Source organism: Rhamphochromis sp. 'chilingali' (genome assembly GCF_963969265.1).
Source record: "Rhamphochromis sp. 'chilingali' genome assembly, chromosome: 5".
NCBI classification, from domain to species: Eukaryota; Metazoa; Chordata; class Actinopteri; order Cichliformes; family Cichlidae; genus Rhamphochromis; species Rhamphochromis sp. 'chilingali'.
In genome coordinates, this window is record NC_137932.1 from 33,317,860 (window position 1) to 33,344,449 (window position 26,590).

The 26,590-nt window shown below is 42.3% G+C and overlaps 1 protein-coding gene across 1 annotated transcript in view; it reads right to left on the reverse strand.

Moving 5' to 3' along the window:
- The window catches only part of LOC308397448 (heparan sulfate glucosamine 3-O-sulfotransferase 5), an 83,454-nt gene extending 66,992 nt beyond the window's left edge, over positions 1-16,462 (reverse strand). The window contains exon 1 of the mRNA XM_080883372.1: positions 16,385-16,462. The gene's annotated coding sequence lies outside the window, so the exon portion shown is untranslated. The remainder of the gene's footprint in view (positions 1-16,384) is intronic.
- Positions 16,463-26,590: the final 10,128 nt, after the last annotated feature.

The window sequence follows — 26,590 nt, forward strand, 5'->3', positions numbered from 1 at the left end:
GCTGATTTGAGTAGAACTAAATATATTTAGTTCCACTCAAATCAGTCTTAACAAAGACCCATCTGAATTATGTAAACGCTTTATTAAAACAGATTGAGACCTTCCGCCACCAGTGATTCAAAAATCTGCTTTGCTTTCTGCTTTGCTTAACTACAAAGAAAACCAAGTATTTGAATAATAGAAAGGCAAATAGGTGCCCACAACTTCAGTGAGGCAGATGATGTCAAGTCCAGCTGACTACACTGTGTGCTTTAAAGTGCTGCAAAGTGGAATAAAGCACAGCTGGAAATCTGATTACAGCAGACAGTCTGAGGCAATCTGGCAAAATTTTCACTTTAATCATATTTTGAACCCACCTACGGAATAAATGTGCACTGAATCAGATTTTCAAAAACTGCTTTTAGCATTTCATAAGCAAATCAAGCTGTTGCATTTTTAAGGGAAAAAAACAATCATTAAGTGTTCCTACATGATATAATTTAATTTACAGAAAGCATTTGTATAGAGCATATTTTAAATCAAGCACTCATGCTTTGGGAGTTTGGGATCTCAGTGACATTAGTAGCTCAGTATGACAGATTACAAAGACCTTGCTGCACCTATGATCCTATAAATAGACTCAGAGGACTTCTGTAGCACCTACAAAAATACATTAGGTAGCACTTCATAACTTTACTTCACAGTCTGCAACTTTTGGTACAATTTCCCAACCTTTAATTATACAATGCAATTAAGGGTACAAATTCCAGTACCTAAAAATATCCACAGGTACCTAATTACACTTACAATGTAGATAAAATAGAACAAGTAAAAAATAAGAGTTTTAAAGGAAAAGAGAAACCAAGCACCCACTTCCCAATTTGTTACCAAGGAGGGCTTTTAATATCTGCTGTTTGATGAACTGACTTTTTATAGGCTTAGAGTTTTATCATGGTGGATGGGGGTATGGTTCCATGCTTTAGTGTAAAAAAAAATACTAGTTTTCATACTCACATTTCTACAACATTCGCCTTCACTCCATGTGAAAAATGCCTGTTTCCTCTCTCCAGAGAGTAGTCATCTTGAAAATGAGGTAGCTTTAATTAGGTGCGTAACCTGCGTACTGTTCTAAAGAACAACTAAGAACAAGCATCAGTAAATCTGCTAACACGAAGCTTTAGCCACATATGACTTCAAATTTCTTTCTGAAAGGCCATTTTACACATGAATATGGATGAAACACTGGAACATTCAAGTCTTTAACATTTGTGAAAAGAGCTTTCGTCTGATGAAAGGGCTTCAGCAGTGAAGAGAAGTACGCTGGAAGGCTGGTCACATTAGTTTTAATTGGTCAGAATTTGTTGCATTTCATGCCCGTACAGTCGTCTGACATGAAAAAGAACGTACAGAAACGTGAGTACAAAAAGTAAAACAGCAATAAGCAATAAGATGTAATATCAGCTGTGGATAACTGTTACAGTAAACACATGCTGGTTTCTGTGTAGTTGTGGAAAGTTAAGTAAATCCAATAGGTCCTCAGTTTCTCTGATACCAGGAGTATGTGATATTGACCTGCAATGCTGCTGAACCATGACACATGGGCATCTGTGACACAGGGGAGAGTGTGGCAAATCCTTTAACATACTACTGATAAAACTACCAGGTGAGTCTGGGCTGTAACCGAGAGCATTTCCTACACAGTGTTCAGACAGCATAAAAGTTGTATCCTGTCAAAACCAGAATGCTGCAGCTTAGCTGGCTGATCCAGCACCTGTGAAAATACAGCTGCTGCGTATGAGATCAGAGCTCCATACTGCAATTTCAGAATACTTCGTTTATATTCTCTAATGTTTTTATTTTGACACTCAGGATTAAGCTTTGATAAGGGCTAAAACCACTTTTGGGGATCTCTATGCACATTTTCAGGCACTGAAAAGTTTTATGAATTGCAACAACACATCATAAAGTCAAAGAGATGCTGAAGTATTCCTGTTGCTGCACACCTGTTGTTTAGTCTTTACTTGACCAAATGGTTTCCTGCCTTCTATCAGAATTATGTTGTCAGCACAATCTAGGCTGAAATGAGCATGGCCAAAAATTAATGTTGCTGAAAATTGATGGCTGTGGGCTATAATGCCCAGCAGGTGTTTCAGTAATGCAGCAGTTACCCTTCATGGAGCATACAAACAGGTTGATGTCATTTTGCATTTTACTCTCTCCTTCATGTTACCATCCTGTGACTACATCTTAAGTGGTGACGCTGCCACTATGCCAACGCAATGAAGTTAAGGGCTTGTGTGAAGGGCAGTAGTTTATGTGTCTGTTTTGCTCCCTGTGTAGCCCGGTGGCAGCAGTTTATCAAGTATACTGGAAAGGTGACTGCAGTTACACCGACGTGTCATTGAGCAGCAATGACCCTGGTCCCTTCCTCACAGGACTCAGCAATTGCTTCTATCTCTTAACATCCACTTCAATTACAGCTCATCACCAGCAGCTTGTTGGAGTCGCCAGCAGCAATATGCAACAATAAAAAGGCACAAAGCCTGAGCACACTGAACAGCCCTGAATGTTGCTCATCATCTTTATCACTACATTTCTGCCAGTCAGTTCACAAATTTGCAGAAAGTAAATCATTCTTTTCCCTGTAAGGCTTTGGATATAATTGCAAATATTTTCAAATACACCTAAGCATATAAAGTAAAAGATATAAAAAGAAAGAAATACATAACAGGTATACAACACGTTCTAATCCCAAAACATAACATACCAACGCAATGTGAGAAAATGTTGCTATGTTATGCTTTCGGGCGCCCAACCCAACTGTATGTTACGCATGAGAGCGGGTTGGAGCGAATGTATAAATGTAAGGTTAGGGTTAAGGTTAGGTTAGTGCTGCAATAGAAAGCCGTGAAGCGAATAAAAAGGGAAGCGGGCAGCTTTCTATTCCACTTCAATCAAGAATCCAGAGCATTTGATAAGGACGCGGAGGTGTACCTTTCGCGTTACTATGACATGCCTCGGGCCGTGACAAATCGCCAGTATGTTACGCGTTGGGAATGATAATGCTCTGTAGGTATGAAACTACCCAGCATAACAATAGACCTTCTGTTTACGTTAGATACAACTTCTTTTGCCACTAAGCTGCTGAACAGCTAGCAAATCTAGCAAATCATCTGCTGATGTAGTCATTCAATCAGTCAGATTAAAAGATAAATTCAAATTCTAACAGTTGTTGCTCAGTATAATTTGGTGAACATTAATGTACTCTTGATAGCCCACCCAAGTACAGCCTGTGTTGGAATCACTGAAGTCAGCATTATTTGACAGAGGAAGGCATTCATTTTCTATGAATAATTCAGCTGTCATGACATGAGCAGAGCGGGGTGAGGGCATTGAATAAGAAACAAAGAGTTGAAGTTCTTCTGACATGACTTGAAACAGAATCTCTAGCAAAAATAGGCTAGAGCTCCAGCAGATTAAAGACTTCCACATTTGCTCAGGCACCTAATTTCCATAAAAATGTATGATGAGGCACTTGAGTATTACAATATATGGAGCTGTTTAGTTTTATTAAGTAAATTGATGAAAAAATTAGATTTCTCAGTCTAAGTGGATATAATAACCTACAGTATTACTTTAAAAGTCTGTGCTGCTCCCAGCTTAGCTTTAAAACAGAATAATTGGACAGTAGAAAATACTTCTAAACTCTTCCATCTTGCAATACCATAATAAACAGATTGGTGTGTGGTAAGGCCAGTTCAACCTCACTGTGGATTTGTCAAGGCAAATACTCTGACACACTCATTTTTACCTCATCAAGTACTACACTGAGGCCAAGGCAGTCAGCTGCAGAGAAGACATTAAATCTCTGTGCATTAACACTAACAAGGCCAGAACAGACACATTACCCTGTGGACTAAAAGTATCTCGCTACTGGCTCGAGTAGGAGATAAGGCCAAGAAAAAGAAATACATTTAACCTACATTCAGACAAACTCTAATAAACAACTCCCCTCCAACCTTTAAACAGTCGTGTGTTATACATAGTAAAATACATTTAATGACTGGAGTCCTCTTTTGGGGCTGTTCTCTCGATTATGCTGTGAGCAGCTATTGATTTCAGGTTGTCTTCTGCCTCATTAGACCATGGCAGAGCACTGCCCTGCAAGCTAAAAGAAGATCCATAAATAAGCTGACTACACAAGATCTTTTGTAAAATTGTTAAGCTTTTATGGTTACTGTGAAACAATAAAGCCAAAAAAGGACAGGTACATTTGATGGCCTGAGAATGAATGAAGCACCAAAGGTTTGAGGTTTGTCAGGGTTCCAAGTTGCACTGAATTAGTCCTAACTGAGTCATTATACCTATTACCATTTCATTATGCCGGTAGCCTATGTATGAGGCAGAGGCTTGGGAAAGGAGAAACCAGAGTCAAAGCCACAAACAAGATCAAAATGATCCCTCTGAGGGTGTGTTGCAATTGATCTGCTTTCAACTCCAGAAATGCTGGGAAAAAGATGCAAACCTTGCTCACCACACAGCCAAAGACCAGTGGCCCTGGCTGCTCCTGAGTGTTTGATCACTTAATTAAAACACTAGTACAGCTGCAGGAAATGTAAAAGAATAAATGATGTCTATTTCATGGGAAACTCTTTGAATGATCAGAGGAGCAGACAAACAAACCCTTCTAACAGGTTTCACTTCTCTTGGCAAGGTTGATTGGCAGGTATAATCTATCAGTCCTGTCCCATCTCCTATCTTCATTTGAGGGTTTTTCTTTTTTTGGTTATTGTTTTTTGGTTATTGTTGGAATAATTGTCACAATTGTTCTGTTATTACAGCAATAAAGTCACTAAGCTAATTTCTACAACTCTTTCCAATATCTACGTGGTATAGCCCATCAACTTTATCTCTCTTTCATCACTATAGCTGCACATCCTTTCCAACTTGATCTCTCCATCTATCCAAGACAAGTCCTGAACTTCTTCTTCAGTGTCCAGCCTCGCTATAAACCTTTTCTTTTGCCTTTGCCATACACCTAGCCTTGCAGTACTCAGTATTTAATTTCTTCTTCACTTTCTTTACTTTTTCATTTCCTACTCCTTCCTTTGAATAGTCTCCTGCACTTTGCGTTGTCTTCATTCCTCTGTTGAGATGATACTGCAAACACCTTGACAGTTTCACTTCAGCTGTACTTTCCCAGTCACCAGGTAACTCTCCCCTACCACCGAGAGCCTATGTCAACTCTTTCCTCAACTCAACACATTCTTCCTTCCTCAACTTCCACCATTTATTCCTTTCTCTCCCTAACGCCATACCCACCCAACACCTCATCATTTCTGGTCCCTTCACCTACATGTCCATTAAAGCTCCAATCATCACCCTCTGTCTATTGGAGAAACTATCTACAACTTCCTCCAACTTCCTCCAGAAATCTTATTTCTCTTCCAACTGACATCCAATGTCATTTCTTTCATTTGATATATGTAACTTCCTTCTCTCCATAATCTCAACCAGCTCTCTCTCTTTACCAGTCATAGTTCCAAATTTAAAGACCCTGCTTGTCATGGTCCCTGTGCCTCACCAGCTGATTCTGTATTAGGCAACATGTTTTCTCTCTCTCTCTCTCTCTCTCTCTCTCTCTCTCTCTCTCTCTCTCTCCCTCCCTCCTCTGCCGGGGCGATGCTCATTATGGGCTCCCGCCCCTGGCCCACGCACCTGCTGCCGATCGGGATAATCACAAGGCCGATTTAAGACAGCAGCACTGTGTCACTCGTCGCTGGATCGTTGAGTTATCAGCATCTATCCCGGACCTTTCCCTGCCTGCCTGTCATCCCGTGGACGAGTGAGTGGATGGTGTTTCCCCAGTGTGGGGAGTGAAGAGAGAGAGCCTTTGGAGGACGTCAGATTCCCGTCTTTTCCCTCACATACCCCGGAACCCTGGACCCCCCTCCCCTCCCTCCAGCACTTTGTAAATAGCATCACCTGGTGTCGTTGTGTAAATAAAATCTGTAAATCCTGTAAGGAGTCCCGGTCTGCGCCTGAGTCCGTTAACTGAAACCTGACAGAACGATCCAGCCATCATGGACTCAGCAGGTCGGGACCCAGCCGCTCAGGACCCTGTTGCTCAGGCACTCATCGCTCAGGGAGCTGCTCTGGCTCGACATGAGCAAATGCTCGAGCGGCTCCACCACGAAATGGCGGCGCTTACGCAGGCGGTCGCTCGCTTAACACCTCTGGAGAGTGATCCCCGGCCGGCGGCTCCCGCCCCCCAGGAGCCTGCGCCTGCCGCTGCGAGCGCACCTCCGGCACCTCTGCCACCCTCGGACGGACCCCTGCCCACGCCGGAACCTTTTACGGGTGAGTCGGACAAGTGTGCTGGTTTTCTGGCTCAATGTACTCTTGTGTTCCGTGAGCAGCGGCACTTCCATAACAACGACGGTGCCAAAATAACCTTTTTTGTCCAGTTGCTGCGGGACCGGGCTTTAAAGTGGGCTCAGGTCGTGCTTAGCTCGGATCCCGGGATTGCCTATGCTGATTTCCTGTCTAAATTCCAGACCGTGTTCAATAAAGGCTCAGGCGCTGAAGTCGCCGCGCTTCGTCTGCTGAACTACAAACAAGGGAAGCGGAGCATGTCTGACTATTCTATTGATTTTTGGATTTTGGCTGAAGAGACAGGCTGGGGCCCGGAGGCCTTACGGAGTGCACTGCTCAATAATGTTCGTGAAGAGGTGAAAGATGAACTCATTATGCGAGATCTCCCCCACTCTCTCACCGAGTTAATGGCTTTATGTATTAAGGTGGATGACCGGCTGCGAGCTCGTCGTCTGCCGCGGCACTACAATTCCCAGGAGGCCACGGGGCAGTGGAGGGCTGGCTCCACCTCGGAGCCCAGCTCTTCCCGGCAGGCAGAGAGCGCAGACGGAGGAGAGCAACCCATGCAGATTGGAGGCTCGCATCTCTCCGCCGCGGAACGCCAGCGCCGTATCTCTGCCGGTGAGTGCCTCTATTGCGGCCACAAGGGACATGTGGTCGCCTCTTGCCCATCTCGAGCAAAAGGTCGCGCCCACCAGTGACGGTAGGAGTGCTGGTGGGCGGTCTCAGCCAAGACAAATCTCCTCCACGGTTAATGCTGTCTGCCCAGCTCACGGTCAACACCAAAGGTCATGCTCTCTCCGTTTTGATAGATTCAGGGACGGAACAGAATTTTATTGACTCTGAGTTAGCAGACCGCCTTCAGCTAGGGCAGGAACCTCTTCCCCACACTTTGCATGTCACTGCTTTGTCCGGCCAGCGCCTACCGTTATTCTTACTCTGTCTGGCAACCATACTGAGGAAATATGTTTTTTTGTGTTTAAGGCCACTCGGACGCCGCTCGTTCTCGGGCACCCCTGGCTTCGTCAACACAACCCGTGCATTAATTGGCTTACGGGACGCATTACGGGGTGGGGAGAGGAATGCCATATGACCTGCCTTAAATCCGCCTCACCGCCTCACACACCAGCCTCCCTCGCCAAGTCGACCGCGCCCTCCGATTTGTCCAGAGTGCCCCCTGTTTATCATGATCTCACCGAAGTGTTTCGCAAGGACCGGGCCCAGTCGTTGCCTCCTCACCGACCGTACGATTGCGCTATCGACTTACTCCCTGGCGCGCCATTGCCTACTAGTCGTCTCTACAGCATCTCTCTACCGGAGCGAGAGGCTATGGAGTCATACATCTCAGAGTCCCTCGCCGCCGGCTTGATCCGCGCATCCTCATCGCCCGTAGCAGCAGGGTTTTTCTTCGTCGAGAAAAAAGACAAGTCTCTCCGCCCGTGCATCGACTACCGTGGATTAAATAACATAACCATCAAAAACAAATATCCACTCCCACTTCTGACCTCTGCTTTTGAGCTGCTCCAGGGGGCGACAGTTTTCAGCAAATTGGACTTGAGGAGCGCATATCACTTAGTTCGGATCCGAGAGGGCGACGAGTGGAAGACCGCCTTCAATACTCACCTTGGACACTTTGAATACTTGGTTATGCCGTTCGGCCTCTCTAATGCTCCTGCAGTTTTTCAAGCACTCGTTAATGATGTTTTGAGGGATTTCATCAACAGGTTCGTCTTCGTCTACCTCGACGACATCCTGATCTTCTCCAAATCACTGTCAGAGCATGAGACCCACGTCAGACAGGTCCTGCAACGCCTGCTGGAAAATCGGTTGTTCGTAAAAGGTGAGAAATGTGTCTTCCACGTGTCCACAGTTGCCTTCTTAGGCTACGTCATCGAGCAGGGAGACCTACGTCCTGACTCAGCTAAGGTGAAAGCCGTGGTGGAGTGGCCTGAACCCCCCAACCGACGGCAGCTGCAGCGGTTCCTCGGCTTCGCTAACTTCTATAGGAGGTTCATCCGGGACTATAGCAAGGTAGCTCTGCCTTTAACACAATTGACCTCTCCCAAGGTTCCTTTTCAGTGGAACGATGCTGCCCAATCAGCCTTCCTGGAGCTGAAAGAGCGATTCGCCTCAGCACCCATTCTGGTCCAGCCCGACCTAACCCTGCAGTTTGTGGTGGAGGTGGACGCATCTGACACGGGAGTAGGAGCGGTCCTCTCGCAACAGAGGGATGGTAAGCTCCACCCGTGTGCCTTTTTCTCCCGTCGTCTCACCCCCGCAGAACGCAACTACGACATTGGCGATCGGGAACTTCTTGCCATCAAGCTCGCCTTGGAGGAGTGGAGGCACTGGCTGGAGGGCACTGCCCAACTGTTCATCGTTTGGACAGACCATAGGAATCTGGCATATCTGCAAACCGCAAAGAGGCTTAACGCCAGACAAGCAAGGTGGGGTCTGTTTTTTACACGGTTCCACTTTTCAATCACTTACAGGCCAGGATCCCGCAACGTCAAGCCGGACGCCCTGTCTCGACAGTTCTCCACCTCCGAAGACCCGGCGGACCCTGCTCCCATCCTCCCGGCCACCTGTGTGGTGGGGGCTGTCTCCTGGGAGATCGAGTCGGCCATTCGCGAGGCTCAGAGAGCCGAACCGGATCCAGGAGGCGGCCCTGCGGGGCGCCTGTTCGTTCCCCAACCTGTCAGGTCTCAGGTATTACAATGGGCACACACAGCCCGTTTCTCCTGTCACCCAGGAATACACCGCACAATTACTTTCCTGCAGCGCTACTTTTTGTGGCCCACCCTGAGCCGGGACGCCAAAGAATACGTCTCCGCGTGTACAACCTGCGCTCGAAACAAGACCCCAAACCAGCCACCCTCGGGTCCGCTTCATCCCTTACCCACGCCTACCAGACCATGGTCCCATGTTTCTCTGGATTTTGTGACCGGCCTCCCGCCATCTGCAGGTAATACGGTCATACTCACGATCATTGACCGCTTTTCTAAGGCGGCTCACTTTGTTGCTCTGCCCAAGCTGCCTACAGCATTGGAGACTGCTCGCCTGCTCACCACCCATGTCTTTCGCCTGCACGGCATTCCAGATGACATCGTGTCTGACCGGGGTCCTCAATTCACGTCCCGTGTGTGGAGGGAGTTCTGCACCTCATTGGGATCTAAGGTCAGTCTCTCCTCTGGTTATCATCCGCAGAGCAATGGCCAGTCCGAACGGGCGAACCAGGAGTTGGAGGCGGCCCTGCGCTGCGTCGTCTCTTCCAACCAGGCCGTCTGGAGCGAGGAACTGCCCTGGATCGAGTACGCCCACAACAGCATGACCTCCTCCGCCACGGGCCGGTCCCCTTTCGAAGCTTCTCTGGGGTTCCAGCCACCTCTTTTTCCCTCCCTAGGTGTCGTCGGGTGTGGAAGGCCACCCGGGCTGCGTTGTTACGCACCAAGGACCGCAACAAACGCTTCGCTGACCGCCGCCGGTCCTCCGCTCCCGCCTATACTGTTGGGCAGAAGGTATGGCTTTCCACACGCTTCGTTCCCATCCGGGCGGAATCCAGGAAGCTCTCTCCTGCCTATATCGGCCCGTTCGAGATCTCGGCTTTGGTTAACCCTGTGTCTGTTAAGCTCAACCTGCCTCGCAACATGAAGATACACGATGTCTTCCATGTGTCTCAGGTTAAACCTCTCCGGTCCAGTCCTCTGTGCCCGCCTTCCCGGCCCCCTCCTCCTCCCCGGCTCGTGGACGGTCTGCCGGCTTACTCGATCACCCGTATCATGGATTCTCGGCGGCGGGGGCGTGGCTTCCAGTACCTGGTGGATTGGGAGGGCTATGGCTTGGAGGAGCGGTCCTGGGTCCCTCGGGCGGCCATCCTGGACCGGCGCCTGCTGCGGGCGTTCCATCGTCTGCATCCGGATAAGCCTGGTGGGTCGCCGGGGGGCTCCCGTTGAGGGGGGGGGGGTACTGTCATGGTCCCTGTGCCTCACCAGCTGATTCTGTATTAGGCAACATGTTTTCTCTCTCTCTCTCTCTCTCTCTCTCTCCCTCTCTCTCTCCCTCCCTCCCTCCTCTGCCGGGGCGATGCTCATTATGGGCTCCCGCCCCTGGCCCACGCACCTGCTGCCAATCGGGATAATCACAAGGCCGATTTAAGACAGCAGCACTGTGTCACTCGTCGCTGGATCGTTGAGTTATCAGCATCTATCCCGGACCTTTCCCTGCCTGCCTGTCATCCCGTGGACGAGTGAGTGGATGGTGTTTCCCCAGTGTGGGGAGTGAAGAGAGAGAGCCTTTGGAGGACGTCAGATTCCCGTCTTTTCCCTCACATACCCCGGAACCCTGGACCCCCCTCCCCTCCCTCCAGCACTTTGTAAATAGCATCACCTGGTGTCGTTGTGTAAATAAAATCTGTAAATCCTGTAAGGAGTCCCGGTCTGCGCCTGAGTCCGTTAACTGAAACCTGACACTGCTCTCACCTCCACATTGCCTTTCCTTCTGTCTCACTGCCTTCTAACATGCCTTCCCTTTCTTCTCCTTTGTCTTTGAACAACAGTGGCATGGTTTCCACTGCTGGTTTAACAGCATCGCACTGATTGGAACGCCTGAACTCAATGATTTGAATGGGTGAGTGAATACTTTTGGTAATATAGTGTATAAAAGTAACAAAGCTGGTGGACACTGGTGACCCAAATAAACTAATTGTCTGCTGACCCTTGGCGTGACACAAGAACGTCTACTCTGTCAAGCGCCAGAGTCTTGTGATACAGGATCCGTACTTACATGGAACCATTTTAACCAACAAAGTATTATATAGTAATTTTCTTTTATTTATTCAGAACTGCCATTCAAACTGATATGCAAACTCTGCACAAGTAAGCACTACTCCAGCAACAGCTCTTTGTAAGTTCATGTAAGCTGCAAGCTGGTCTCACCCTGGACTTATTCCAGTGCATTGCATTGGCCACTGTCAATGTTATTCAGCTCCAACACAATGACTAAAAGCACCAAGAGTTTATATGCTGTCTAAGATATCCCAGATCTTAACATAGATTGTTATGATGCTATCTGCTTGAGCTGTGAGTGTATGGTGTATGGTGAGACTGTCCAGGGTAAACTAGCTAGCAGCGAGGCTAAAAGCTGGAAGTCTGTACGTATCTGAATGGAGAACTCACTTTAGGGAAGTGAATTTTATTCTTTTTTATTCCCCCCCCCAAAAAACTGTACATGAGTAGAAAGAACACTCTTTCTATTTTCTTCTTTTTTTATCTACACAGTTTGCATATGTTCATTGGAAGAAGCTACAGCTGACAAATGTTAGTGCTTTTTTGTGAGCTGAAGAAGGCCTACAAAAGAGTCAAATATGAAGGCGAAAATGTCTTATGATAAATGTATTATTTTTCTAGAAGATAAAAGCATGCCTTTATTGATTTTCCATGTTTCTAATAATTTGGCTGCCTTACAGCACATTTTAGTCTCTAAAAGTCTTTACATTTCCCTACTCTCTGTTTGGTCACTATGCAGAGCTGCCAGAGAAAGACTGAGCTAAATTCCTGTGATCTTAAAAGGAAACGAGGGAAATTAATGGCTAGCCCTTCACTGCCTGCACTTTATGATTGATAACAGCAGAAGGAGGGTGGTGGGTGATTTCAACAGTCTGGCAAATTTTGAATTCCAGCTCCTTCAGAATCAGGGTAAATTTGTGCTGACAGGTGATAATTTAAACACACTGGAACAGCTGGTTCTGAGTAACAGGGCATCTGTATGCGCGTGTGCATGTGCGCTACATTTAGCTGGCTCCATGCACGCTTGTATGAAGACTGGTTGTCATATTTCCTTTGAATGAATTCCATTCGTTCACAACATTTAACTTCATGCTTATGCAGGTGTGTTGGTCTCAGAAGCCAAGAAACTCTTTTTTACAGAACACTGCCTGCTCAATCCACAGCTCTAGAGATATAATTTTCCTTTGTTTTCTCCCTTATCAAATGTCTCCCTTCTTATACAAACCTGCAGAACTTTCTGTGACTTCAGACTAACAAGGAGTTTCATTTCAGCACTCTTGTAGGACATTTTTATAAATATATCCTGTCTAGAAAGTGCTTCTGTTGACTTGCATTCTTATATAATTCAGTTGCAGTGACTTTGTTGGGACCACACTCATTCTTCCCTAAAATAGTCAACAGTATTTCTCACTGAATGTATCTGGATCTTCTTGATGAGTCTTTAGTTTCACAGACTATGCAATAAACTTTGTAACACATATACATTTAGATGTGTGTCACTGAGATGGATAACCATTGCGCTCTACTCTTTTATTCCTTCATGTATGCATGTATGTAAATGGCTGCGTAATGTACCATCACAAATATGTAAATTATAGTGCTTGTGTGTAATCTCCCAGAATCCAGGAAATCTTTTGAACACTTTTACACTGCCTGACAACATACTGTATATCAAAAATGGACATAGCACAGCATGAATAGGTTGGTCAAATGCAATATTGTACATTTACTCATGTACTTTACTAATATATAGCAGTGTTTTGGATGGAAATTCTGCACTTCATGCATTGTACTTGCTTGAAAGCTTTAGTTGCTTCCTGTTTTCCTGCACTTGTCAACATCCGCCAGGTCAGTAAAAAACACTTAGCAAGCATAGTTTCAGAAACTAGAAGATAGCACCTTCCAAATCTGTTCTTTTGTTATTCAGATAAATGTTCTATATAAAGAAGTCAATTAGATGGGAATTATATTATTATCTGGCACATGCAACACAAATGGTTCCTAACATTTCCCACATGCCCATGTTTATTTGGGACCTATAAATCTACTTGTGACTTATGAATGCAATTTTTCAAGAAGGAATGCACCCAGCATCACAAAGAGTCAGCTGAGACATGACTAATGTTGAACCAACCTAGAACAGCTGAACCACACAAAACAACCTTTAAATATTACAGGGTCAACAAAGTTTTAATAGAAGAGTTAGACATTGCCCTCCATTTGATTTGTGGGTGTTGGTGTATATTTACGTTGTTTACACATGCCAGCAGTCTTAATTTGGTGATATTTCAGAGTAGAGCTGTCACTTCATCTCAGAATAAGCCTATAAAGCACTGAAGGTGCTGACACATGAAAAGAGATATGAGTGGTGGGATTAATCATGTGCCACAGAATGTGTATAAGGAGGGACGTACCTCAGCTAAGCTGCAGGAAATATGATGCAGGGAGAAAGAGGAAAGATGGGGCACACTGATTGATGAGTGTGGTGTGGATTTAGTTCTCTGCCTACCTACACTCAACTCCACCCCCACCCACCTGAGGTTGGTTTAAAGTAACAGCATGTGCCATGAGAAGCAGCAGCAGGTTCCATCAGCCATCTAAGCAACACAGGTGGACAGGAAAAAGTCAAAAGCCAAGGTCAGGCAGGGAAGTATTCAAGTTTGCGGCTGTGTTCATAAGAACAGAGATGATAGTAGACTAATATAATGTTCAGCCAGTATATAAAAACACCTAATACCACCTAATATTGCGTATAATGTGTAATCAGAAGCTAGGATGGTGGTAGTGGATCGTTTAAGACCTGTATGTTGTAGCTTGGGACCTCTATGGATCAAGTTTTTCATGCACATCCCACAGGTGCACAGTAAGACTGGAAGTGGGAAGTCTGGAGACCAGGTTGTGTTCCTTGAGCAGTTTTTGCAGTATGACAATGTGCATTTTCCTATACAGGGAGACTACAGCCATGGGAGTGTGTTACCTTTGGTGTTATGTGTTAAAACGCCACATTCTTCTCACTAAAAATTGCATTTCTGTATTGATTTAATGTTTATTAAAACATTATATGAGCTAAAACATAGGAAAACTAAGTAACTGGTCCTTCTCCTGCTATTACAGCCTCTCTGGACATCTGCCAAATCTTTGCCAAATCAAACATGCAAATAATCAAGATTCAGAGCTTTCGTAATGACAGTGGGATACAAATGATTTGAGCCGTACTATTAACATACTGGAAAGAGTTAGTGAAGCTATAAGCAGAGCGGTGATAATCAATGAGCGGCATTATGACTCCATGCTGAGAAGGAGCAGTGCAGATGTGTTCACGGGATGGTGGATTGGACTGTGGCACTGACAAAAGACATGAAAACAGATTTTTCACATTTTAAGCTTTTTAAAACAGCACAATGATGTTGAACTTGGCCCATGCTGTTAGTCATATTACCTACAATGGTGTGAAAAAGCGTTGGCCCTCTTCCTGATTTCCTATTTTTTGAATGTTTGTCACACTTAAACATTTCAGATTATCAAACAAATTGAAATGTAAGACAAAGACAATACAATTACATTTCTAAATGAAGGTGTTTATTATTAAGAGGAAAAATTTTATATTTCATCTTCCTTTGCAGAGCTTGTTCAATAATGTGTTTAATGTTGATACTTGGAGATTTAAAAATCTGATATATTAGCTAATCTAACTTCCCTAGCATTTGTTATATGTAGTTATTGGAGTTATATGGAGTTACTAAGAAAAACTGACAATACCGTTTAAAAAAAATTAAGTCGTGGATTATTCGAATCCACTCTGTTTGGATCAGCTGGTTGTTGAGTTTGTGACATTCCAAACACGCAATGTCAACAAGTGCAACGTGCCCTCTGGTGGATAAACTATGTGACACCAACACTCATATCATGGTTGGAGGGTGTTTCGTCCATCTCTATTTCACTTTTGTTCATTTGGATTTATCAGCTGTTATAAATGCCAATAATTTGACATCAGTTAAAGATGAGCCATCATCCAGGCAAGTCAAACTACAATTGTGGTAACATAGAGTAGTCACACAGACAATACCACAGTACATGTACATGTAGAGTGCCAACAACACATTAGCAGCAAATCCTTTCATTATAAAATGCTTTAACACAGAGCCAGTGGAATTCTAACTCGTTCAGCAAGTTTCTATTTGCATTCTAATAGCAAGAGGTGACAGTTTGTTTCTGGACTTGTAGTTAGCACAAATCCATCTTCACACAAAAACTGTAGCCCAGTAATGTTTTGTAAATTTCTATAATTTTTTATAATAAACCAAAGAATGGTGCATGTGGTAGGTGTATTTCTGGTAGTGTGCTGGATGATTAATGATTGTCATGGTTCTGGGCCTTTGACCCAGCATTTGGAGTTTATGTTTTTGGTGACTATTATGTCTTATTATTATGTCTGGTTTAAGGTTAATTTCATTAGTTTTTATTCTGTGTCTCTGACCTAGGTTCCCCTTGTGTTTTTGTCCTCTGTACCCTCTCTGTGTTTGTGTCCTTGTGTCTTGTTTCCCTTTTCTGTTCCCGTGTTTCTGTTGTCAAGCTCGCGTGTCTTTGTCTGGTTATCACTGTGTATATAACTTCCTGTCTTACTTTGAAGGTACCTCGTCTCATGTCATGTTCAGTTTTGCTTCCCCTGTCTCATCATGTCTGATTAGCCTCGGCTGTGTTTCCCTCCTGTTTCTCATCCCCTCATGATTCCTTGTGTATTTAAGCCCTCTGTTTCCCTCTGTCCGGTGTCGCGATCTCCCTCATGGTTGTGTTTCTCCTGGTTTAGTCTGTATTATTTCCTGTCTAGCAATAAATCAATGTCTTTTGAGTTAAAGTCCTGTCTGCGAGTCTGCGTTCGGGTACAACCCGCCTGCTTCTCACAGCTAGTTTATGACAAATGACACCTTTGGAAAATATTAAACTATGATTTATCTCATTCTCTTGTTGTACCTCGCCTGGTGTGAAGCTACACTTATAGGACATGTCATAAATCTGAGTTTATAAATGTATTTATTTCTAAATATGAATTAAATGCATTTCAGAATACTGACTGTGCAGTACATAAATAACATCACTGAGTGTGTTTATGTGTTATACTTCTTAAAAGAGGAACACAGGTAACGCAGGTAACACATCTCCATTGCATTTAAACCCAGAAAGTTTCTCTGTTCACTCAGCATGGATGAGAGGAGTGATGTGATGTGAGAAGGAGAGCTCATACATACCCTCTATTCCTCATGACTGCCAGAGCGGGTGTATTGCACCTGGATACTGCTTTATGTACTCACGTTGCTGCAGTATCTAAAATGGAGAAACTGAAATTCACTCTTCACCAAATGGACAATCACTAATTTCTATTCCAGCACACAAAATGGTAAAAATATCCTCCCGCCATCTGTCTTGAATTACAAACCATCACATCATGGAAATGTGTAAGCAAACTCAGCTCCTGAGCCCAGGGAGAGGTTCATCTACTTTCTAGTTTGCATGACAAATGGGAAGCTATGCTTGGCATGCAGTTGGGAGACCGTGTGCATAGTTCAAATATACTCACAGAATGAAATAAAACACAACTCGTGGGTTTAAAATTGCTCCCCCCTTCAAGATAATTAAAAAAGCAGCCCAAAGGATTTTAATATTTCAAAGGCAGAAAACAGGTGATGTAAACATGACCACCACGGTAAGCATGTCTGTTATACCCAGCGCATAAATGTCTGTATGTCAGCGCTGATTATTCAAACCCTGTTTAAAATGTGACACGTGTGTTGTCCAAAAACATTTCCTCTAAATTTGTAAAGTTACTGATTTAAAACATATATTTTCGAATTTTTAGTTGCATGTCAAACATATGATAGACTCTTGAGCATATTTATATAGCTAAATCCACAATGGTATAATCACGCTGAATAAAAGATGCCCAAGCACCAATGCACTCTAATGCAAGCCTCTGAACTGTATGTTGATAAGTACATGAAGCGTACCTCTACCTCTATAGCTGAAAGCGGTTTGCATCCGCACTCTGAGGGTCTGCTGAATTGTTTTTAATATGGCACTTTTTAACAAACTGCAGATGATGAAATCCTATTTATTGGAGAAAGTGTCCTTCAGCTACTGTTGCTCATACTTACTGAGTTCCCTAGCTACTTCTTTACTATGTCAGTAAACCTTTTGAAAAGGAAGGTGTTGTAGATTTAAAGAAACATCTTAATTGAACCAAAAGCAAAAAATTGTAATGAATTTTATGTGACTGTTCATATTAAATCCAACAACAAGTGAAAATCCAAAACCGGCTCCAACCCTTTGTATTAATGATCTCCCGCTCTCTCTGTCTCTCTCTCTCTCTCTGTGTGTGTGTGTGTGTGTGTGTGTGTGTGTGTGTGTGTGTGTGTGTGTGTGTGTGTGTGTGTGTGTGTGGGTGGGTGTGTGTGTGCGTGCATGCGCTCACAGAAGGAAGGTCACAGCAGGAGCTTTTCTCAAAAGCATCTCCAATCAGTTTTTTTTTACAAGAAGTGTATTCTTTGCAATACTTTATAAATATGAAATTTTAAGATTTTGAGTTCATGCACATTGTGAAACCAGAATCTAAATATTTGTGTCACAATGATCTCTATAAAAGCATGTTGTTTATGGGGATAATGTGACAAATCTATTGTGGGCCCTAATAATGATCAATGGTAAGTGAAGAGGAAGCTTGAACCCTAACTCTGGACATTTTCATGACAAGTGACAGCACAGACATGTGCTAACGAGAGAACATGTTTTTCATCATAAAGACTGTGATATGAAGCATCGTTAAAGTGTGACTTCAGAAGTACAATTCACTCTTTTACTAACACATTGTAGATAAGTTTATTGCTGGACAACACAGCTAACAGCCTCACACACTCTTTAGATTTTTGAAGTATTGTGTGTAAAGGTTTTAGTCTATCAAACCTTACCCTTTTCTCCCCAGTATCACAACAGTATGACTCCCAAAGTACGGCTCAGTAAACGAACAAGGACTCTAAAGTCAGAACAGAAAGATACAGTTGGAAGATGATTGATTTTTTATGATGTGTAGTAAACTACACCCTCTTCTTCTTCTCTTTGTTGTTGTTCTTGTGTGTGTGTGTGTGTGTGTGTGTGTGTGTGTGTGTGTGTGTGTGTGTGTGTGTGTGTGTGTGTGTGTGTGTGTGTGTGTGTGTGCCTTAGAAGTCAAATAATACATTAGCCATACTTAAAAAAACATCTGAATTTCATTTAGAACTGAGATTCTAAGTTGCAAGCAGAAATCTTATGCACAGCCAGGAGCATGTTTCCCCACTTTCACAATGCTAAGGTGTCAAATCCACAACCCCCAACAGATGGTTTGTTACACATGGGCGAGAAGAGCAAGCTTTACTTACTTTACTTACCTCACAAACGATAGATTTTTAAAGTTTTTGGGTACAATGACTTAGCCACAGATGTAACTTCTACTTTTGATAAAGATCACTCCACCTGCATATTTCTTAAGAAATTAAGCATCTTTATTAAGCTCTTATTTATAAATGTCTACACAATAATAGACACTGTGTGCTCTGTGACATTATAGTCTTCTGCTTCTGCTTCCATTGGTTTGCATTTTAATCTCCCAACCTTTCAGGTTGTTATGAACGACTTATATTTCTAACATTTTGTGATGTAAAAAGTTTTTATTTTCTGTGTGATGGAATGAGTTAAGACACGAGTTATTTAAACAATTACAAATTATAAAAAGCACACAATCCCGTCGCACAACATCAACATTTATTTATATACAAAAAAATAATGCTTTTTTACAGAAAAGAATTGTAACTTCATATTTTATTTTTTTTAATTTTATTTTTGTATATAAATAAATGTTGATGTTGTGCGACGGGATTGTGTGCTTCAATTTTACTTATAATGTGCAAAATCACTACAACAGACAACTCAAGGCAATGCCGTCCTCAGTAAGGATCTTGTTAGACAGTGTTTCTAAGATTTTTATGCCCCGTTACAATAACCTCAGTTTTATCTGAACTTAGAAGCAGAAAATTAAACCTCATGTATCTAAGACATCCCGGCAGTCAAGACGAATGACTTTAATGAAATTTTCATGCTATTTAAATAAATTGTGTATGCTCCACTTATGTAGGTTAACAAATGCCTTCTGTGATAAGCTGCAACACATTAAAGATCACGATTAACGTGCTGCATGTTTCAGCATCAGGCCTGGTTCAAGATTCTAGTAGTTTATGGGTAACAACCTCAAATTATTCATTTTAACATTATTAACAATGTGTTGGTTTGTAAACTGTTCCATCCAGTGATGGAGGTTTTTACAGCAAAGAGATTGATTTCTTTACAGCCACCATGTCAGTGGTAACCCATCCAGGGTTTGGAGTGGAGCTGGATTTTGAAAATAATATCAAAATTTTGAAATGAACTCTAATGCATTGAATTAGGCCTTGCAGATTTCCTGTGGTTTTCCAGTGTGTTGATCCAAATAGGCAAAAATCATTAAAAAGGAAAGAGATGGGTGTAGATCCAAACCATACCCCTAATATGACAATGGTTTGCTGGAGACAATGGATGTTAAGATGTTAAAGACTAAGACTAAGTCAACTATGCAAGAAAAAAAGACATTTATGCAAAACCAGAATAGAAAATGTTTTAAAAATATAACATTTTGGTGTGGATATATACGACATTCTCTCAGTAGCTTTTTTTCTGATTGTACACTCTTCAATAATGATATTAGCCAATATCAGAGAGGCCTGTTGAACCTCAGACATGACCTTATGCTCTTGATGAACACTTTGGCCTTTTTGTTGGACAACCACTCATGTCAGAGCAGGAAGTCAACTGAATTTTCCTCCATTTGTAAGATTTTTTGTAAGGCCTTCATGACCATAGCTTGGTGGAGTACGCACTCCATGGAAATTTTTTTCTAACCTTTTCCAGTTTGGAAGTCGTGACTTTGATTAATGAATGATGCACTTCTGTAGACGTAGAACACAACAGAAGACCAATGTTTGGGCTCTTTAAATAGATCAAAACCATATTTAATTTTGAATCATTTTTCTCAGTAAATTAATGCAGTAGTATTATGCTTTTGTAGTATTTGTTTAATAATGTTCTTCTCTAGATTTAGGAAATTTATGCAATTTCTGTCAGATTGTATGGAATTTCTGTTGGTACTTTGGTGAGTGGTTGCTGCTTGTAAAGTGCTTTATAAATAAAACTGGCTTGGCCCACTACATCTCAGTGTTGCTACATGAAATTAATTGATACATTTACTGACTGAAAAAGAAATATTATATAGAAAATTTCAAATATCTGGATCAAAAGGTAGGAATATGTATTTCATATTTGTTGGTATACTTATTATAATATATCAACGTAATATATCAGTTAAATGTCAATATTTTATTTTATTTTATTTTATTTATTTCCTTGTCCCATTCATTACTTTAGCAATCAGAATTCTTGCCAGGAAAAGACGACCAACTGATTTATTTTTTCACATTTTATATTATTATTATTAATTTATTTATTTTACTTTATTTTAAGTTATTGAAAAAATAAAAGGGAAAAATAAAGTTTTTCAAGCACCCGTGTGTACACCTGTGTGCATGAGCGTGCTTGAGTTCAAAAGGTTTATCCATGTAACGAGGGTGTGGGGAGCCATAGCCCCGCCCCCCATGGCATGAAGCAGACATGGAGGAGACCCAGGCCAGGACATCCACAGGCCCCCAGAGTGCAAAAGCCCAAGTAGGACCACCAGAGAGGCAACAGCGCCACCTTCCTGGAAAGAGCTGAGGAGAGCCCCAGACGTGAAATGAACACTATATAACCATTCACACTCCCCAAACATACTCTATACTCCCAGGTCCAGGTATCACGGCCCCCAATGGGACAATCAACCCCCAGACTCAGGGGGTGTTACTCTTTTCCCTGGGATGGAGGCAAGCAGACTGCCCCCACCCACAGGGAGGCCCAGTGTCCCAGACCACAGCCAGGCTGCCAACTCCTCACAGACCCCTGCCCAGATGGTGTACAGAGAATGTGGGTGTGAAGAAAATGTAAGTATTTCTGAGAATCCAATTAAAAGGTTCTAAAGGAATATTTTTTTAATACATCAACAGCGAATGATAACTGATAATAAATAAGGACATTATTATTGTGGACAATTTATATTCTTAAATACTGATATCACGGTCTGCTTCAATAATCCAGTGCTAGTACTACTGCCACAAGAACAGCCACTGTGTAGAGCAACATTACTATAAGATCCACAAACAAAGGAAAGAGGCAAAAAGTAAATGGCCTGTATTTGTATAGCGCTTTACTAGTCCCTAAGGACCCCAAAGCGCTTTACACATCCAGTCATCCACCCATTCACACACTGGTGATGGCAAGCTACGTTGTAACCACAGCCACCCTGGGATGCACTGACAGAGGCGAGGCTGCCGGACACTGGCGCCACCGGGCCCTCTGACCACCACCAGTAGGCAACGGGTGAAGTGTCTTGCCCAAGGACACAACGACCGAGACTGTCCAAGCCGGGGCTCAAACCGGCAACCTTCCGATTACAAGGCGAACTCCCAACTCTTGAGCCACGAAAGTCTGCCTTTAAGGAAAAGAAATTAAATTTCTGTCACAAAAAATTATCCACAGTCAACTTCTCTCTCTTTTCTGCTTAAAATTAGATGTTATCCCATGCAGGGCTCCTTAGTACAGCAAAACTGATTTGTTAGCACATATGACGTAACATATGACATAGCAACCATACGATGCGTAGTGGTTCTCCTTGCCTAAAACGGGGCCAGGAGGCAGAGCAGGACATGGTTGCTAGGATCTGTTCCGATTATAACGCTGAAGGCTAACCCAGGAGGTCGGGGGCTCCAAAAAAAAAAAAAAAAAAGAAACATGCAAAAGAATAACTGTATGGAGAGGAAGTTCAGTAAATCACACATTACTATGTCACACATATAGCAGTGAAGCCCTTCTGCATCACTGCCACAGTGAGCAGATTGCAGAAGCTGCAGACCCTGACTCAGACTCTGACAATCATGACCATACTTACAAATTGTGGTGGAAAGATTGTGTTTGCCGAGCCTTGTGGGACAAATATTAATTTAATTTATCCAAATATGAACAAGAGTAGATTCATTTTAATTATTTAAATGAGACAGCTCTGTGTGCAGCAGATTGTTCTGCTGGTGAATCTGCGGCATCTTACACCTACTCTCTAATTACTAACAGCAGTGTTGTACATGGATGAAACAGAACAGAGCTGGGAGGGAGCAGGATTCCCTGTGGCCGGAACACAATGTGAGTCAAAAGGAGATAACGTATTTTTCACACTCTGATGCTATGTTGATATCTAGCTTTCTCTCTGGCCCATCTGTCTCTTTCCCAACTCTCTTTGTCTCTCTCCATCTTAAACTCCCCAAGCTGAAATTTGATTAAAACTGGTACACTTTAACTTGTTGGATAATTTTACTTCATTAAAATATAGCATAGGCATTTCTTTCACCCACTGATGAGATCTGGGAATGTGGTTGCTTTGACAAAAAAAATGGTGCATAGAGCAGGTTTCAATTGCCGTTTCAAACTGCATGAAAAAAGGTCACTCGTAATGACAGTATGACAAAAAAGTATCATCTTTCTCTGCAGTTCCTGTCAGCACAGTCTTTAAGTATGTTGTTTGATGGGTAGCAAATGTAATGTTCAATTCAGTTTTCAGCTTTATTTTCAAAATGCAGCTGTTCTCGCAAAGAACTATGATTAAAAAGACACGAAATAGCAAATACAGTTAACAGCTTTGCATTTGATTGCTAGAAGACTCAAAAAGACCTGAAAGGTGAAATATTTCATCCGCATTCCAAATGAGTGGTTAAGCTGGCAGAAATAAATGCCACATGCCAATCCCAAAAACTGTAGTTCCTCTAATGGCCACTTGAGGCTAGCTTTAAAATGGAGTCAGTCTGCATAGAGTCCCATGTTTAAATAGTAGGCTTTACAACAGAAATTAAAATATTTACAGTATCTTATAAATAGGCATCCTCTACCCATAGAAAGCAGGGCTGCTTTAGTTAGCATCTATCTTGTATCCTAATAAGATAGTTTCTTGTATCTTCTAATATAAGCCACTGTAGCCTAAAGCTGTCTGCTTGGTATAATCATGGCTTATTCCACTCACAGCATTGGTACTGTTGGTGCCTTTTAGAAGATTTTGGATCTTTATGCATCCCAACTGTCCTTTTTTTTTTTTTCTTTTGCCTGAACCGTTTGGTTCTTTAGCCATTAGAATTATTGTCTCAAGGCCAAGAAAGATGCCCAACTGATTTACTTTACCAATTGGATCATCACGGCCTTGCCGTATTGGTCCATTTGATTGACCTTTGTTATTATTATTTATTTATTTATGTTACTTTATTTTCAGTTGTTACAGACATGACAGACATGACTGGGGGATAGGAAAGGGAGAAAGAAAGAAAGAAAGAAAGAAAGAAAGAAAGAAAGAAAGAAAGAAAGAAAGAAAGAAAGAAAGAAAGAAAGAAAAACAGAGGGGAAGAGGGACCAGTCCCTCTAGGCATATCAGATTGGAAAAAAGTTGGATCAGAGCATCCATAATTATTTAAGAAGATAGTATTATCAAAGCAGATAGAAATACTAAACCTCTGCCATAGAAGAGAGTCTAAGAACTCAAATCTGAATGCTCTGATGCTCTGAATAAAAGTACAAAGTTTCATTGTCACTGATTATACAGCACCATGCATGAAGGACACAGCGGGTAAAAGATATAAAGTTGTACATCGTGAGAAAATGGGAACATTGAATAGTTTTATCACTGCACTATTGGAAAGTATCTGCAAGCACTCCTCACTCTCAATGCTTGCTTACTTTTAAAGCATAAAATAAGAAGACGAAATGCATCCCTGCTATTATGAGAACAAGCATTAGCAAGATTAATTTGACAAACACATTTCCCAGCTTTACAATAGTATTTTAATGCATAAAGTATCATTCAAAGGAACCTATAGGGCTGATGAGGCTGTTGCATAATGATAAAAGGTTCCCACTGGTGAAATGGAATACTTTATTGCACACAATAACATCAAGTATCAGAGAAACTATCCTGACAATGTGGGTTAGAAAAGTGTAATTTGCTTCACACTAAATGGACATGAGCTGGTGCGCTAGATTAGTGTTACCTGGTAAAATGAAACACAAAAAACATTTCTACATACTCTGAGTTTTCTTTGTTATGTCTGGTCCCCCTAGTATTTTTTAATACCCCGACGAATTCAAGTGATGTATCTAATACTTGGCGGATTATACTCAGGCAAAACTAACTCTAAGACTACTCCTAAGTGGTCGACTAACAACCTTGTGGAAGTTAAGAGGTTAAATCTACCTTATATGAATAATATACTTATTCAACCACCTACAATATGACTCTGCACAGTGATTGGTAGTTCTGGAGTATGTAACAAAACTGTGTCCCATGTGTGAGGTTTTTTGTGCACTTCTGTTTGGCTATCATTTTGGTGAACTCTACGCACCACACCTGGGTGCTGAGGTTTTGGAAAACAGCATGGTTTTGGTCCTGAATAAGCATTTGTATGTGGTGTCCACATGTGGAAGTTGTGAGAGAAACCAGTCTCTCTGTGTACAAAAAATGTAGTATTGGTTGTTGTAGTCATTCTTTGGATGTAAAGGAACTTGGTAGATGTGAAGATCTGACCCAGGTTAACAAGAGCCAGATCATTATGGACAGACTGCTGAATTAAAGCATTTACAAAGACACACTCCTAACTGGTAAGAGTGGGTTGGGGAATGTCTGTAACTAGACTGACCCATAGTATATTCTCTACTCAAAGACTTCAGGGATCTGGAGATAACATCTTGGTGCCATTGTCAGAAAGACACCTTCAGAAGCATTGTGCATGTCTATACTTCAGTGGTTGGAGCTGTTTTAGCAGACTGAAAGTATATTGTGCAAGCAGAGTCAGAGTGATTTGGTTCATTGGTGTATACATACATAGTGATAATGCCAGCAGGCCAATCTGAAAATATAAAACAATAATAATAACCTCATTAGTCAATCTCTTTCATTTCTAGCAAAGTATTTAGACTTTTTAATATTAGAAACATGATTTTAAGTAAGAAAATTCTGTACCCTGAGTACTTGAAAGTGAATTATAAAGTCAGTTCATTAAAGTTGCCTAAAACAATCCCCTGTGTTAACCTGTTCACAATGTCGCCTGCTACGCTCCTGCTGCTCTTCTGCTTATGGCTGTTAATTAGTTTGGATGTCAAATGATGTCAAATAATTAACAAAGACAAATAGCTTTCGTGTCCACTTGCTCCTATCCCACCTCCACAGCTGTGGAGATCTTGCTCTTCTGTAGCTTGTGTTTATCAGGCTAGAGAAGCCAAACCAAAACTGCTAATGCATTAATTTATAACACAAGCTGGCAAGACAGCAAGACAGCTGCTGAAAGCGAAATACAGGCAGGCTGATCGGGTGAAAAACTGCAGTGTAACCACGTGAGTCCACTATTAGCCCTCTTGCATCAAGTTACTTTGTATGTGCTGATACAGCCTTGGGAAACAAATGTCCTTGTGTGACTGATTGCAATTATTCTTGTGCAAGACTTGCCGGTTTTCATCAAAGCCAGAGCTGTGCAGTGGCTTACACTTTTATTTACTGTCAGTAGGATTGCTTGTATTGTTTACAATAATTTAGGTGGACTGAAAAGCAGGATGGAAACGGGGAAAAGCAGTATCACTTAATTAAGTACATTTTTAAATTTTGGGGGGTAAAAGGCCTTCCAAAGTAACATACTATTGTAATCACATTATATTTGTATGCAAATGCAATAATGACCTATTAGTGTAAAAATGCTTACCGCACATATATTACATGGTATAAAAGACTCGCTTACTTAATCAATATGATCAACTTGGAAACATGCCCCCTTGAAACCCATTTAGGGGAACTGTGGGCAAATCCACACTGCACAGTGTGTGATTTTCCTCTGATTTGTAGACCTCTGCATTTGGGGTGGCTGTAGCTCAGGAGGTAGAGCACGTCACCTACTGATCACAAGGTTGGTGGTTCGATCCCTCCTCCAGTCTGCATGTCAAGTATCCTTGGGCAAGATAATAACCCCAACTTGCTCTCCGATGCAGCTATCAGAGTGTGAATGTGTGTGAATGTACTTAGAAAGCACTGGGTATAGATAAACTGCTTGTGAGAATGGGTGTGATTGGGTGATTGTGACATGTTATATAGAGCAGTTTGAGTACTCCGGGAGAGTAGCAAAGCGCTATATAAGAATCAGTCCATTTACCAATCAGTCTCAGAGTGGTTAGTCCACACCATGGGCCAGCTATACTAAGCAGAGGCCCACAGTGTGCACACAACATGCCCA